This window comes from Columba livia, chromosome 11, assembly GCF_036013475.1.
Source record: "Columba livia isolate bColLiv1 breed racing homer chromosome 11, bColLiv1.pat.W.v2, whole genome shotgun sequence".
NCBI lineage: Eukaryota > Metazoa > Chordata > Aves > Columbiformes > Columbidae > Columba > Columba livia.
In genome coordinates, this window is record NC_088612.1 from 15950514 (window position 1) to 15965185 (window position 14672).

The 14672-nt window shown below is 38.5% G+C and overlaps 1 protein-coding gene across 6 annotated transcripts in view; it reads right to left on the reverse strand.

Annotated features, from left to right (window-relative positions):
- The window catches only part of TRPM1 (transient receptor potential cation channel subfamily M member 1), a 78577-nt gene that overhangs the window by 46270 nt on the left and 17635 nt on the right, over positions 1 to 14672 (reverse strand). The window contains exons 1-2 of one of the 6 annotated variants that reach the window (XM_065076045.1): positions 4974 to 5414; positions 2175 to 2281 (exon numbers count right to left, since the gene is read on the reverse strand). The exons of 4 other annotated variants lie outside the window; for them this stretch is intronic. The gene's annotated coding sequence lies outside the window, so the exon portion shown is untranslated. Of the gene's footprint in view, positions 1 to 2174; positions 2282 to 4973; positions 5415 to 14672 lie in introns of those variants that run through there. One more of the 6 variants, XM_065076044.1, reaches the window with a different exon arrangement.

Below are 14672 nucleotides of genomic sequence, written 5' to 3' on the forward strand. Positions count from 1 at the left end.
GCCAATTTTGTCGCCATTCATGAACTAGTAAGAATTTACTGAAATGCTTTCGATTACTAAGAAATACAGAGCACAAACTCATAATGTTATTTTAAATTTGTGTTAGGTCTCTAGGGAGACAGAGCCATGAACAATGTCCCCAATTATAGAACACAGTGACGGCCTGTGAATCTAAACTAAATTTCCAAACCCCTAGTTTGCATGAGTTATATAAAAAATACTTATTTGTACAACTGATAATATTTTTAGCAATTATTAGAATATGAAATACCAAACAATATTGAATAGAAAGAGGATCTTATACTGCTAGCTAATAAGTATAGCATCAAGAAGGGATATTTAAGAGTTGTAAGATTCTTTCAAATAAAAGATTATTTCCTTGAGACAATTCTTATTCTCATCCCATTGTATTTTTCATCCGGTTCAATTTGAACCCGTGCTCTTGTAGCCACCTTGTCAAGGAACCATTTGCTCTGCGGTTGAGACTAACACACGACAAACAGGATGGCAGTTTCATTACGCAATGTTGTTATTTCAAACTGAGGTCAGAAAGCTCTCCTGCTGATGATGTGGAAAGCAGTGAGCTGCAGAGAGAGCTGTAATGAGCTTTCATGCCTTCATTATGCTTTGTGTTCCTGGCCCGCTGGTGAGGCACACAGCAAATATCCGCTAAAACAAGAACAGCAATTTTCTCTCTTTATTCATTAACTTAGGAACAGAGTTTGCAAAGGGTAGTAACAAGCTGTCTTTTCAAAGTTACCACAATTCCGCTGCATCTCTTAGAGATACACAGCTCTTCCCTAGAGGCTTATAGATGTGAAAAACAGCTACCGCCTCTACACCACAGACCTGGCTTGTTGTGACATGGCTGGATATACCCAACTCAGGCACAAAGTCCATGGACGCACATTAGTAAAACATGCTGGATGAGCTCAGACATGCTACTGAGAAGCTGGCACAGCTGCTCGGGCACAGCTCCGTATTAATGTAACTATACAGCTAATGCAACTAAAATGAAGCAGCTGAACAACCATTTAGAGAACATAGTAGGACAGCCTGGCTCAGTGCTTACCTGCAGAGAACATACCTTACATAGTTTTGAAATGGAGAAATTTTTTTTTTGCATGGATTGCAGAAAGAAACTCATTGAGCACGTTACTCACCACACCCACCACATTTTAAGGCAGCAAAAACCATTCCTGCAACAGCTCAGCCCCATCCCTTCCTGTACCAAATTTCAGGGATGACATTTTCTAATAAATGTTAACAATAATGTATACACTCCATTTGTTACCTACTCCAGTTCTGTTATTAACTTGCTAAATCCTCCTCTTGCCTTTAGCCCCTCTGTTCTAGATGTCAGGGAGATGAGGAACACAAATCTCTCTCTGTACTCAGCATCCTTTCTGCGATCTGTCTTGAATTTTTTTCCCCAAAAACCCCTCCAGCCTGCATACACTCCATATAGACAATTTTATTCCAAGTTCTTAATGGGCGGCAGGGTTATAACAAACACAAACCAAGATGCTAGGATGAGAAGTGTTGAGCAACTTTATCTATGGGTAGAGGAGTCATCCCTGCCTTCAAGTAACCATTCTCATGAGGCCCAAATATAGCAGAGAGGATGAGCAGGGAGAGATAGCAAGCAGCCTTGAACACGATGCTAGCCTGCTAATTACTAGCTTGTTCTGTAAGATAATTTGTTACTAATACTCATTTGAAGATATAAGATGACCCCGGTATCTAGCTCTGACAAGGCTCAGGAATGATTTTTGTACTGTAACAATGACCTGCCTGTCTAATATAAAAACTGTTTGCTGGATACAGTTTTAAAGGAAGCCACACCACTCCCAGATTATGTGCATGTGGGGTATTTCTATTAAACTGCTCTTAACTACGAGCCTTTAATACAGGGTATTCTGATCTGAAATAGAAAAAGGCTGTTACCATGAAACCCCACGTGATTCAACACCCTCAACAGAAGCTCTTCCTTTGTGAAATACATCAATACTTATGAAATCATAATCAACATAATAGGTTACTTCCCTCATTATAAAATGAAGGCTATGAATAGTTCTAACTGAAAACTACCCATGTGCTTAATTGTCCTGGTTATTTGTGGTTTAGAAACTTGTGTCAATAGATGTTAATTATACATGCAAACAAAGACTAACCTGCACTCAGTGATGCTGACGCAAAAATCCCCTTGAATCAGACTAAAATATTGCTTCTATCTGAGAGAGACCTGGGTCATTCAAGTCCACATTATGGAGAGTAATGACTGTTAAAGTAGAAAGGATAAAAAATGTCCAATTTGGAAAAGAGTTTAAAAACATAAGCAATTCTTTGATGTAAGAGGTTACAAGTTACTAGTTCAGAGGTAAGTTCCATAAAACTCCTGATAGGCTAGTTAAACATGCTGATTTTTCGCACAGGACGTAATAGTATGGTTTGAGACCTTATAATCATTTTTCTTTAAGAAACAGGGCAAACCACGAGTGGAAAACATTTTAGGAGAATGACTACATGTTGTGTTACTTATCTACAAGAGTTTGTTCTAAATGCACAGTCCTAATTAGTACTACTTGAAGTGCAAAGCGCGCTGAAAAAGCAGGCTTGCAGAATTTATTATATCAACATTTTAAAAATGTGGTGAAATAAAGCCACTATTTAAGGCATACTGCTAGGCATGTTAATAAAAGACACTTTAAAATTACTACAAAGAAAAGGTTTTATATTCACAATATAATACAATATATGCGTATCTCTCAGAGGTCTCTAAAGACTGGAGGAGTAAACATATATTTTGAGAAAAGGTAACAAAATATTTACTTATCTCTTCTGCTTTCTGTAAATACGCACTCTTTTTGCAAGTCTGTATGTAAAATACCAGTTAGTCAATCTGTCCCTTAGGAAATTTACATTAGGTCACAGTATATTCAGTTTTCCTGAAAACAAGTTTCTCCAGGTAGAATTCTGTTATAGATAGTTAGAGCTTTTGAAAAAGTGCAAAATGCTGTGGCTAATTTTACACTCAGGAAAGCAATTATTTTCCAGGCATTAGCTAATATGTAAGCTTGAAGAGAATATGCCACAATCAGCTGCATTTTATACCCTGCTGCTTTCTGTCATTTTCAAAAAAGAAAGAATTTCCAACAAATTTAACTCCTGGCTTGCAGGGTTTGCACAAAGTTATTCCTTATAATCTTTTAGAAATCATTATGAAAGCATTGGAATTCAAGATCTAAATTATTTTCTGGAGATGCTAAATATGTCTATTTAAAATATGTATTATGTATTTCTGAGAGCTGCCAACATACATTGGGAACTTTTTGAAAACCTGAGTACTTCAGGTCTGAAATAATTACAAAGGGCAAGGGCAATGGGAGATTTCAAATGAATTTATAAATTAAAACCATTTTCAGAATATTTGGTCAATCTCCTTTTCAGTCCTCACCCATCTGAAACCCTCAAAGCTGTGAGTGGAAAGAATTAATAGGCGCCATAGAACCAGAAACCAGCATCTCCAGCGATGGTCCTGGACTTTTTTTTCCATGGGAGTGCAACATATTGTACTTTTCTAAAGAGAAAGAATACATCCAGCTTCAACAGATCATAGTACATTTGGGGAAATACAACGCAGGAAATACTCTGCCTGCACTGATATACAGTCTCATTTACAGTTGTCAAATGTTATATATAACTCATTAACATATTTGGCTTTAAAAGGTCAGCTGAAGTCTACTATTTGAATTAAAACAATAGTGGGGAAAAATTATGATGAAGGTTTCAGTTTACTGGACTTAATCCATTATCAAAAATGGGGAAGAACAATTTTAGAGCCTGAATTATGGGAGTTGAAGGAGACTTGAACAGGCCAGATGCTGTGTTCATGGCTGTCTCTGGCTCGATCAGGGAATCCAAGGATATGCTCTCCTAGAGCTACTGTTCCTCTGGGATGTCCCTCCTCATGTCCCCAGTTGCACTACAGCAGAAGGGGCAGGAATGACAGAAGAGTGGATGGGAGCATCATTGTTTGGAGTTGTCATTTGAAGAACTAGCCGGTAAGAAGGGCCAAAACTGAGCTTCCATGGCTCCTCAATCATTTGAAAGACTGGTACGTAAATACTCAGGGACGTTGGTGAGGGAGTTCTCCTAGGCACTTCTCATCTCAGAGCCCAATATGGTTTTATGGCAGAAACGCATGACTTCAAATGACAAAAGCAGCACTGTTGATACAAATGCAATGGGGCTGCTGACAAATATTTGTTATAAGTCTTCACTGGGAAACCCCCTTTACTGGCAACCCGCACTGGAGTAAGGAAAACCGCCACAAATTATGCCCTTTTCATTTGTAAGATTTCCACGATACCTGAGCTACCAGCAGACCTTGATAAACTCACTTGGAAACAAATGCACACAAAAAGAGGCTTGCTTATCAGAAGGCTTGTTGCCAAAATTAACTCCAGAAAATACTACTGCCTAATTTTGAAAACTGAAAACAACCCCAAAGCAAAGCAAAGTTCCAACCTACAAAACACACAAAAAAGCCAGAACTCCATCCCCATTTACTGCAGAGGTGGCTCTAAACTAGTATTCAAAACACGGAAATACATAAGACATATTTTCAGCTAATTTCTCTTTGCCAGCATTTCTACATCCTGTTACAGCCATAGCCAAGCAATTTTCTAATTTTGAAGTGGTTTGAGACACCTATTTTGGACTTGGAAACTCATTTTCTCTTCTTGCAATTCATACTTCAGGTTTCAGGTCTTTCAAAATAAATGAGAAATCTAGGAAGCAGTCTAATCAGAACACTGCCATTTCAACGGAATTCTCTTTCTCCAATCAATCATAGGTCACTACAGAGCTTTTCAGTACAAATTTCAATTATGCACATCGATGCTAAAAAAGGTAGCAATGCAGAAGATGATCAGGAATGAAAAGAAAAATAATTTAAAATCATATCCTACCTGCTTGTCACTGGAAGTGTTTCAGAGTTTGGAAAGATGAATTACATCTAGAATAAATAAATTGCATTTAACACTGAGCTTCTGTCCCATCTTTCTGTTTATTGTTCAGACTTCTCATTCATGTTACTCTTAGGACTTCCAGTCTCTCTGAAGTTCATGAGAATTCCCAAGGAGATGGGTTTCCACCACTTTAAGAAGAGAATCTCATATGATAAGCATGTGAGCAGCTTCTTTGTTCAAACCAATCTCATGACTCCCTTTGAAGGTAATCCTTTAGAAGTCTCATGACCCATCTCCCTGCCCAGAGGGTATTTTCATCTCATGGTGGAACAAGGCACAACAAATCTACTTTGATAGTGCCCAAATCTCCAATTTGTTAAACCTCCTTTCCTCTCTTCAAACAGTGGATGTACTTGCTGTAAAAATGCCGGCACTGCAGAAAGGCTAAAGCAGGAGCTGAAACTTTTAATTTGAAGTATCCCCTCCCTTCTGCTAAAATATCAATGCTATTTGCATAATTGAGACAATTGGACATAATAGTCCTTTCAGGGGTCCTCATTAGATGTACAGCTCTACATTCTTTGAAAAGCAGAAAAAAGGAGGTCATACAGCATTAATTATATCTAATCCTTTTTAGAACAATTTGAAGTTGGGCATAAAGCTGTACTAAAACAGTTGAAGTTGTAAATAAGCCATTCATTTTGTAACTTTACATATCACATGCATTTTCATACCCTGTTGCTTTTGTCAATTTAATTAATTCCTTTGCTGCAAAGGGCTGCTTTTGCATCTTCTCATACTTTAAAACTAACAACAGCAAAGGACACAGTGTGTTGCAGGTAGTTCTTTTTTCTGCTCTTTCTAATATCTACCTTGCTGTGCTGGGTGCCAACATAACACAATAAATAAGGATGACATCTAGAATCACATCTAAGGATCACACTATCTAGAGCTAAAGGCAGCCCAACTCCTGCTAGACTCTAATCCTGTTTCATTGGTCCTGTATCTGAATCACCAATGTACTGAACACATAGCCATTTGTGACTGGCAAATAAATATTTTACAGACATAGTTTCAACTTCTGTCCTGCCCTAAATGCCAAAGCTGAAAGAGCTTTGGTTTAGAACCAGACCCAGATCTTCCTAATGAGACAAAGTTCCTGCTGGCTTCATGAGAAACAGTTATGGGATATGGAATAATTAGACATGCCTCTGGAAAACTACAATGCAAAAAAATTTTGGATTTCAGTTCTGTTAGAGGCAATGGTAGACTTTCAAGAAACAAGACACTAGTAAGAGAACACAAAGTCAAAGAAAGTAAGCAACTAAGTTCATTGTGGCGCACAGTGCTCCATCAGTAACAGAAACACAGAGCATTCCTTCATTTAGGGCATTTTTTAGTGAACTTTGGATGAAGGCTTCAAGTAAATTTAATGAGAGACTTTCTATCAATGTATCCAACAGACACTGAAACATGGCGTAGCACGGGTATACTCCACAATTGTATGAATTTCTTTTTCTGTGCTTTCAAAATAATGATGCTAGTTCTGACCTCTGAAATCACATCAAGCATAAGTTCTGGCTGTTACTGAAGCTGCCTGATATCCTGTTCGAGCAAAGGGATTGTCTCAAAGCCACTACCCACCATTCTTGAATGCTGAGCGTAGAAACGGACGACATACAATAAAGTCAACAGATGTTTATTTTTCCAGTGAAAGCCAGATTTCATACATAATGGCCTTTATGTTTGTCTCTTCCATCTGGAATGTGGTGTACTCTGTGAGCTAAGGAAAGCTGACCTCCTGCACAAACTGCAACAAATCTTCTCAAAGATAAGATTATCAAGATAAGGCAGAAAATCTACACCAAAAAGGTGATCTGGGCACCTAACTCCCTTCTGAAAATGCAACTGAGACAAGCAGCGTGGTATGTTTCTTTGGCTAGATTCTCCATAGCAAGAGAAGTTAAAAAAAGTCAATTCCTTTTTGCCCATGAAGGAGTTTTCCTTGGCCAGCCATTATGTGAGAATGCAGGTTGTATCTACAGTACGTGCATTTGGAACACAGGACACATTTTAAGAATCAATACTGGAAACATCACACTTGTGAGCTGTGTTCTTCCATTTATTAGCTCAAGCTGCAACAACAGATTTGTACACCTGAGAAAGTAGTGCCTTTTTTAAAATCAAATGCAAGTTTTGCTGACCGTTCCCCTAACAGAACTTGGAGAGGCATGCAAGCCCTGCCAGTGCATCCCCCCCGTAACTGCTCTGGCACCTCAGTTTAATAATGAGACTGATGAAAGAGAACCAAGCCATGTCTGCTACCAGAAAGGACAAATATTGTAGCTGTTAAAGTGTTTAGTTTAAGGTGAATGAGACTAAAGCCCCCCTTCTACAAGCAATAAGAGCATTTTCCTCACTTGCTATTGCAAATAAAGAACAAGTTTTGAATATTTTGATAAACAGAAATTTCCCACTGGGTGTTTTAAGGAAAGCCAAATCTTTTCAGGATGCCTACACTCTAATGAGAATTTTCTAAATAGTGGTTCGAATAACTCAAGGTATAATTCTATACATATTAAAATATAACAATAATATATATAATAGTTATATAATATAATAGGAATTAACTAGCATGTTTCAAGGGTGGGGTGGGGCAGGGAGCAGCAATGAAAAGCAAAGGGACTCAAACACAATGTGTGTAAAATAAACCTTAACCAAGCTGGCTAAAAACCTAATAAATGTGCGCTTCTGTTGTCAAGGGCAAACAGCATTCTGTCTGCTGTGCTTACCATCTGAAATGCCTATGACAAAATTCTGCATGGTAAGAGGAAGAAATCACTAGCATTTAATTCCAAATATATGATTCTGTCAAGTTCAGCCAAAGTGCTCATTCAAAGTTCAAAGGAATAACACACATGAGTGAAAAAAATTACATTCTCAGAGAAAATGCCACTACACAAAAGACAGGTTTCATGGATGCCTGCACTCATACTATGAGAAGGCTCACAGCACTTGGAGTTTGTTTTGTGACATGGCTTAATATAAATGCACTGTGAAGGAAAGGGATAAAGATATGCATCTCTGCTGCCCTCACTGTGACTGTCTCAAAAAAAAAATCCCCTTCCTTTTGGATGGTACTCAGTACCCACATGCTTGCAGGGAGTAAGCAGGAATGAAAGACTGATGAATTTGGTTTTATCCATTTAAACAATGCCTTCACATACAATATAGAGGCATTAGTCCATGCCAAAAAAAACTTTATTCACTTTGCTCACTGTGAACACATGCCCTTATTACCCCGCCACCAAAATAAAAATGCTTGCTTCACTGATAGCAAACAACTTCTCTTCAAAATTAAAAAGTTCTTATGGTTTACTTACCACTGCTGCAAATCTAATGCCTGGGTAATGAGTTATATTTATGTATGGATAATTGAAAGCTTAGTAAATGTGACTGTTTTTCCAAGTGATAAGTTTCAGCTGGCATGTCTGATAGCTCACTCACTGAATACAGCTAATAGCATTTTCTTTACAAAAAGATAAAATACACTCTTCCCTGATCTGATGCATTTGCTGGTCTCTCTCAAATGTTTCTACACCAATGGCATCAAAACAAAGACAGACAACATGTAATTTCCTTTCAGATTCTTAATGTTCTTGAAACTATTCCTCTAATAAAAGCAAATTAATTCACATAGTACAAAGGAAATATTTTTCCCCTCATTTTCTTCTTCTGTGCTGTTTATGTAGCGTTCCCTGAGATCTAACAAGCCATGTCATGTAGGGAGTAGTGCATTTATGGATAGCAAATGTAGGAGCTAAACTTCAAAATAACAAAACCCAGTGTAAAGATACAATGGTTTAGATTTTTTCTGCAAAACTATATACAAAATTGTACGAGTATGCACTGAACTAGACTACATGCAAAACACCTAAGAAACATATTGTAATCTCCCTCGTAGTCATTATAAGACCAAATCCAAATTTGAAATGTCCCAGCAAACTATAAATGCAAAAATCATAAAGGAGTGAAAAATAAATACATTGTAACATAGTTAAGGAAATGCTGAAGAAGGAAGGGGTGAGAGAACCACAAAAAAACAGTACCAAAATCCCCTTGGGATTTGAGTTTCAACATTTGAGAGGAACCAAATGCTACTTACAAGCCAGGCCTGTTATCATAACTGAGACAAACCGCAGCCCAAGGAATCCCATATTTTTTCATGGCTGAATTAAATCTTGAACCAATGGCTAGAATTTCACAGAATGCAACACTACCGAACTATTGAAACTTGTGATGAGCATTAATAAAAATGTCACAGATTTGGATGTCAGAATATATGAGAAATGACACGATAGCAATCTGCCTGCATGGAAAAATAAGCGAGCTGAGACTCAGTCAGGAATGGACAAAATGAAAGGCTGGATTGCTCATGACAAGTTGGTTCACGTGAAAAAGGAGTACGGTTTATTTAGTCATAACCATCCTAATAAGACTGTTTTGCAGCAACAAAATTCATGACCACTCACTGCAATGCTTTGATTGGCCACAAAGAACTCATCTTAAGAAGCAGCTGCACAAATGAAAAAACAAAAGCAATCCTTGAACTACAGGTCGCTTAATTATTCAATTAGAAGATTCTGGAAAAACACATATGACCTGATGCTACTATCAAATCTGCAACGAAACGGACTTTCTGAAAAACTCAAAGATGAAACGTTGGAAGAGAAGAGTATCTTAGTGTCTTGGGCTATGATCACTGTGCACGACTGAATGGGTGAACTTTATCCAAAGTGTCTCTGGTTCCGTTTATTCGCTTTTTCGCTTGGAGGCAACAGTATTTCGTCCAGATATACGCTACCTGAGCACAAATGAAAGGCTTACATGAAATGATCTAGTAAGCTCAAAGAAACAGCGAAGTCGGTGACAGAACACCCAAGGTAGAACAACATTCTTGCCGAAAGAGACAATAATTTTTGCTCAGGAGTCTTTTCTCCTTTGGAGCCCAAGGTCTCACTGCAACACAGAACATGCCGGTGAAGTGGCTGTGGTACAGAGAAGGCAGGGCAGTCACCCACCTTGCTGAATCGTGGGCTAAAACAAAGCACTGACCGTAGCCACTAGAGCTCCTAGAAAACCTGGGTTCATAAAACCCAAAAAGCAACCCCAAAGAAGAAACAAAATGATCATAAATCCTCTTAATGCCAGAGACAAACTACCTGGGCATTCTGGGTGTTAAACAGCTAATACAAACAACAACTCAGAAGCCTTAAAGTACAATAAATTACAGTATATATATGTATCAATATATAGCAGTATAACTCACAAACAGAAGTGGTGAGAAATAGCTTAGTTCCCAACCTGATTCCTATAAAGCAAGCTGCATCTATTGAAATGTGATAATCTCTGCCTAAAATGGGTTTGGATGTGCAAGGGAATTATCCGCCTAGTTTGAAGTACAGTCTCTTATCCCCAGCAAATTTATTATGACCTTAAGCGGGATCTGATGAAACCATGCAGTGCAGCAGCAGTAAAAAATACGTTCCACTCACTCCCTCCCTCCTTTGTGTAAGTTCCCAAACTGCAATCCACTGAAAACACCGAATTCCTGTAAAAACTTATATTGCCTATTATGCAGGGAATGAATGCCTTTAGGTGGACAGGATTGTAAAATAAATTCGATGGTTTCTTTCAACTTTGGTATATTATCACTGCAATTCTTCTCTGGATGACATACACGTGTAAGTAACTAAGTAAAATAATTGCCATCTTTACTGCCCAGGTTCATCTCTGAACTTGTCTCATTCCTCCAGTGGTCAAAATTTGAAAGAGTACTTTTAAAGCAGAATAGAGGAAAATTGACGCAGCTTTTTAAATCTGGTACTAACACCAGAAAGGCTGCCCCATCCTGTTAGAAGTACGAGGGAAATTAGTTCTTTTTGGCAAGACTTCACCCACTGATAAACGTTTTTGTAATTCAGCCAAGTGCCATAAGTACTACTCCTCCCTCCTGGATATGCTTTTAAGCTTCACATAGCAACAGTGGCAATTGTAGATGTTCCACAATTTTCCCTCCCTCCCCATTTTCTTTGTGTTTGACGGGGCTTTACACAGAAAAACCAGCAAGGAACTGCGTGTTCTGCTTAAGCACAACTGACATCAAAGATGAGCTGTAGCAAAGCAGCAAAAACTGCTGATCACTCAGGGCAGCAACATGCCAACAGCACCCATGCCGTCCCCTACACAGGGGACTGAGCGCTTCAGTTCCTCTCCTACCTGGACTGTTCACATCCAGGTTTTAATACCAAAGCATCTGCTTGACTCTGGATTCTGTAAACGCTTACGCACACGCTTAATTTTGTAGCCATGAATACCTCCCCTGATTTCCACGAAACTACGCCATACATAAAAAGATGTTCAAACAGAGTTGACGGGATAATTCAGGAGCTCAAAGCTAAGGCTGCGTCTAAGTATGCACAGGATCAAGAGTTTTACAATGGCATAAAACAGTGTCTTCTAAAATAAAGAGGATACTTTGTGCTTCACTACCAGCATTCAGCTGAACAGTTTAATGCACAAACACGGATTGTCTTCTTTAGCCTTACACAGTAAACAACTATTTACCTGCTCATAAAATTTTGTGAAGTTAGTGTTACTCCCAAGCCAAAGAGCTTGTAGGTGTTCCAAAATCATGGAACACTTGAATAGATATCTGCTACAATAAATGCAGGTCCTGCTGATCAATACATGGGTTAAGATAAATTAAAACCACAGTAAGTTGCTGAAACAGTATGAGGCACTGCAGATTTCAGCTTCGTCAAGTGCATTATGTTCCCCCTAGTAACGAAAACAGAAATGCCAGCAAGCAGCAAATACTCTTGTTAGAGAGATTTTGAAGTTAGTAATTCTTCTAAGAATTCCTGGGGCTGAAGAAGAAGTTATAGAGTTTGCAAGTCAATATGAAAATATATATAGACAATCTTCTGTCTTTCTATTCAATATATTCTTAGCAAGTTCTCTTTGATAGAGGAAAGTATGTTGCAAATATGACAGCCCCAAGCTTTACTGTCTCCTTCTATAAACACTGTGGTAACTTAATGTACTTGGTGATTCAGTACACCATCAACAGGTACCTGAGCACAGAGTAGCAACCTAAGCTTAACCTTTACTGCCATTCTAAGAACATGTTAATATGCTGAGTTTTACGACCAGTCTGCTGGAGAGCTGTGCTGGAGAAATACACAGCCCCTGTGCACAGAGGTGGCTAGAGAGGAGCTGTAGCTGGTGGCAAACAGAGCAGCAGCGTAAGCTCCAAGGTGCTTCAGCACACAGCTCTAACTGCAAAATATTTACAAAGGACAGAGTCCAATCAACTGAGGTTTGTTGGAAGATAACCTGCGCCTCACTAATGCTCTAGGATAGGAACTGTGGATTACTTTTTCATTTCCGATTTGGCAGTTACATAACATCACAGAACCTACTAATAGATTTACCTGCTATACAGGCACAGTACAACAGTCATTTTCTTGACAGGTGCAAATCTAAAAATATTGGAACTGGAACAGCAACTGAGAATGATATGGCAACTGAACTGCTTTCCAGCAGAGGAACAGCTCTCATCTTGTAAAGCATCTCTCTCTCTAACATCAGAGATGATCTTTTAATACCAGAAGCAGTAAGTGTACTCCCGTGCTCCACCCTCCCAGCTCAATTTCAGTACAAATACAGTAACTTTCAAATTTCTGACATTTTCACTGGCTGCAGCTTACTAGGCATGTTTCTGTGGTTAGAAAAAGTAGCGTTAGGAACCTGCACAGTGTCTTTAAGCAGGAAACACAACAGAATATTTTATCCTTCAGAAATTATAAAAGACACCTCTACAGAAAGAAAAATTGCCATGGATTGGCAGATGGAGAAGGGCAACATCTATTTCTTCACAAGAACTGAAAAACCCAACTGCTTGCTAGTATGTCCAGCTTAATGAAAAACACGTAGTACCTAAGTGTTTGTTTTGTGATGATCAAGAGCCAACACATAGAAGAAGGAAGCCAATGAAGTTGCATCCTTTCGATATGGCTTCCCAGTACCTCTTTACTCCCTCACTATCCTCACCAATAATGACTCTTCCTGCACAGCGGTTTCTGCAGCAGCAGGACTCTCATAAGCATCATACCTCTCTGACTACAGGGCTGCAGCCCAGCTCCATTTTAAGTCTCCTCCTTTTGACTCAACATTGAAAGGCAACTGTGAATGCTTACTTTTTCATATGACTCATTAAAAAGCCATATTGAGATCAGCAGTCATATTACTCCATACTTATATTTCTAAATATCTCTGCAGTTCTTAATACATCTGAGAAGCAGAAACATCTGTGACGGTCCAGTAAGCCACAGGACAAACAACTGAAAATTAAGGTCAAAGTAAAAACCAGTCTTTACTCATAATTATGGAGAACATTTAATTAAGCCATTGGGAAAGCCAAAAGGAGACTGCCAGAAGGAAAAACAAACAAACAACCAAAACAAAACAAAACCAAAAACCAAACCAGGCCCATTTGTCTCTTAGATTGAACATCCTGCCGGGAGAAAATATATAGCTGGATGAATAGGAGTTACCTAGAGCCAAGCTTAGGCAAGACCAGCACTACAGAGGTTGCTCTATGGGGAATTACCCTTACCAATAATACCCTTCGAACAAGAAAGAGGTGCTTTAAGTTATATGAGCCTTAGCACTCCTCATTACTCTCAGGCTATCTGAATATATTTCAGAGGATTTTTCTTGGTTTAACTCTAGTCCCTATGCACTGAATACCCAGCAGCACAACCAGTGTGCACTAGTGTGCTGCAGCCTGAACCTTCTGGTTTCATTTCACCTACAAGGAGTCGGTTCATGCCTGTTAGACCATTCCACGCTGTGAGCCAAAGCAAGGGAAGCAGCAATGTGTGGGGGGATTTGGTTCACAGACATCCTCTTGCTCTACACTAAAACAAGTGTGATGTTTGTGCTCAGCTACCCAAATTGCTCCCATGGCTTAAGAAGAAGAAAAAAGGGGGGTGGGGAACACCACAATTCTCTTTTTTTTTAGAATGAAAGACAATTTACTTATTTTACTTAGTTTTCTTACACACGTTTTCTTACATACCTGTCATTTAAATAACATGGGTAGCAGTTAAAAGCAAATTAATATTACCGCCATGAAGCTTGAACTTCATGCTGTAAAACTGAATTGATAAACACGCCTGTAATAGAATAGAACTATTCACACTAAGGAGTGTTTCTTTTGTTTCTGAGCTGGTTTTAGTCAAATCAGAACAACTTTTTCAAAGAGAAGACTGTTACCCAGTCATGGGGTTCTACTCAGGTAGTTCTTCAGGTAATATATTCACTTTGCACGAAAACACACTCAGAGAACCCCCTGTTAAAAGTTTTTCTCTTATTGCCCTAAAAGCTACATCTTGAATTGCTTAGGATACTAATATAGCTCTAATTTTTTAATGGCCATTTACTAACTTATACTGATACTGAATGAACGTATAGTTTGAAGTAAATTCAATTATTCTCAATGGAAGATGCTTTTTATTGGAAGACTAATTCAGATTCTTCCTTGTAGTAAAGAGAGGTATACACAACACATTTATTACTTTGTTCACACATCTCATAGAGTCATCTATATAAATTGTATAGGCCTATTTAAAT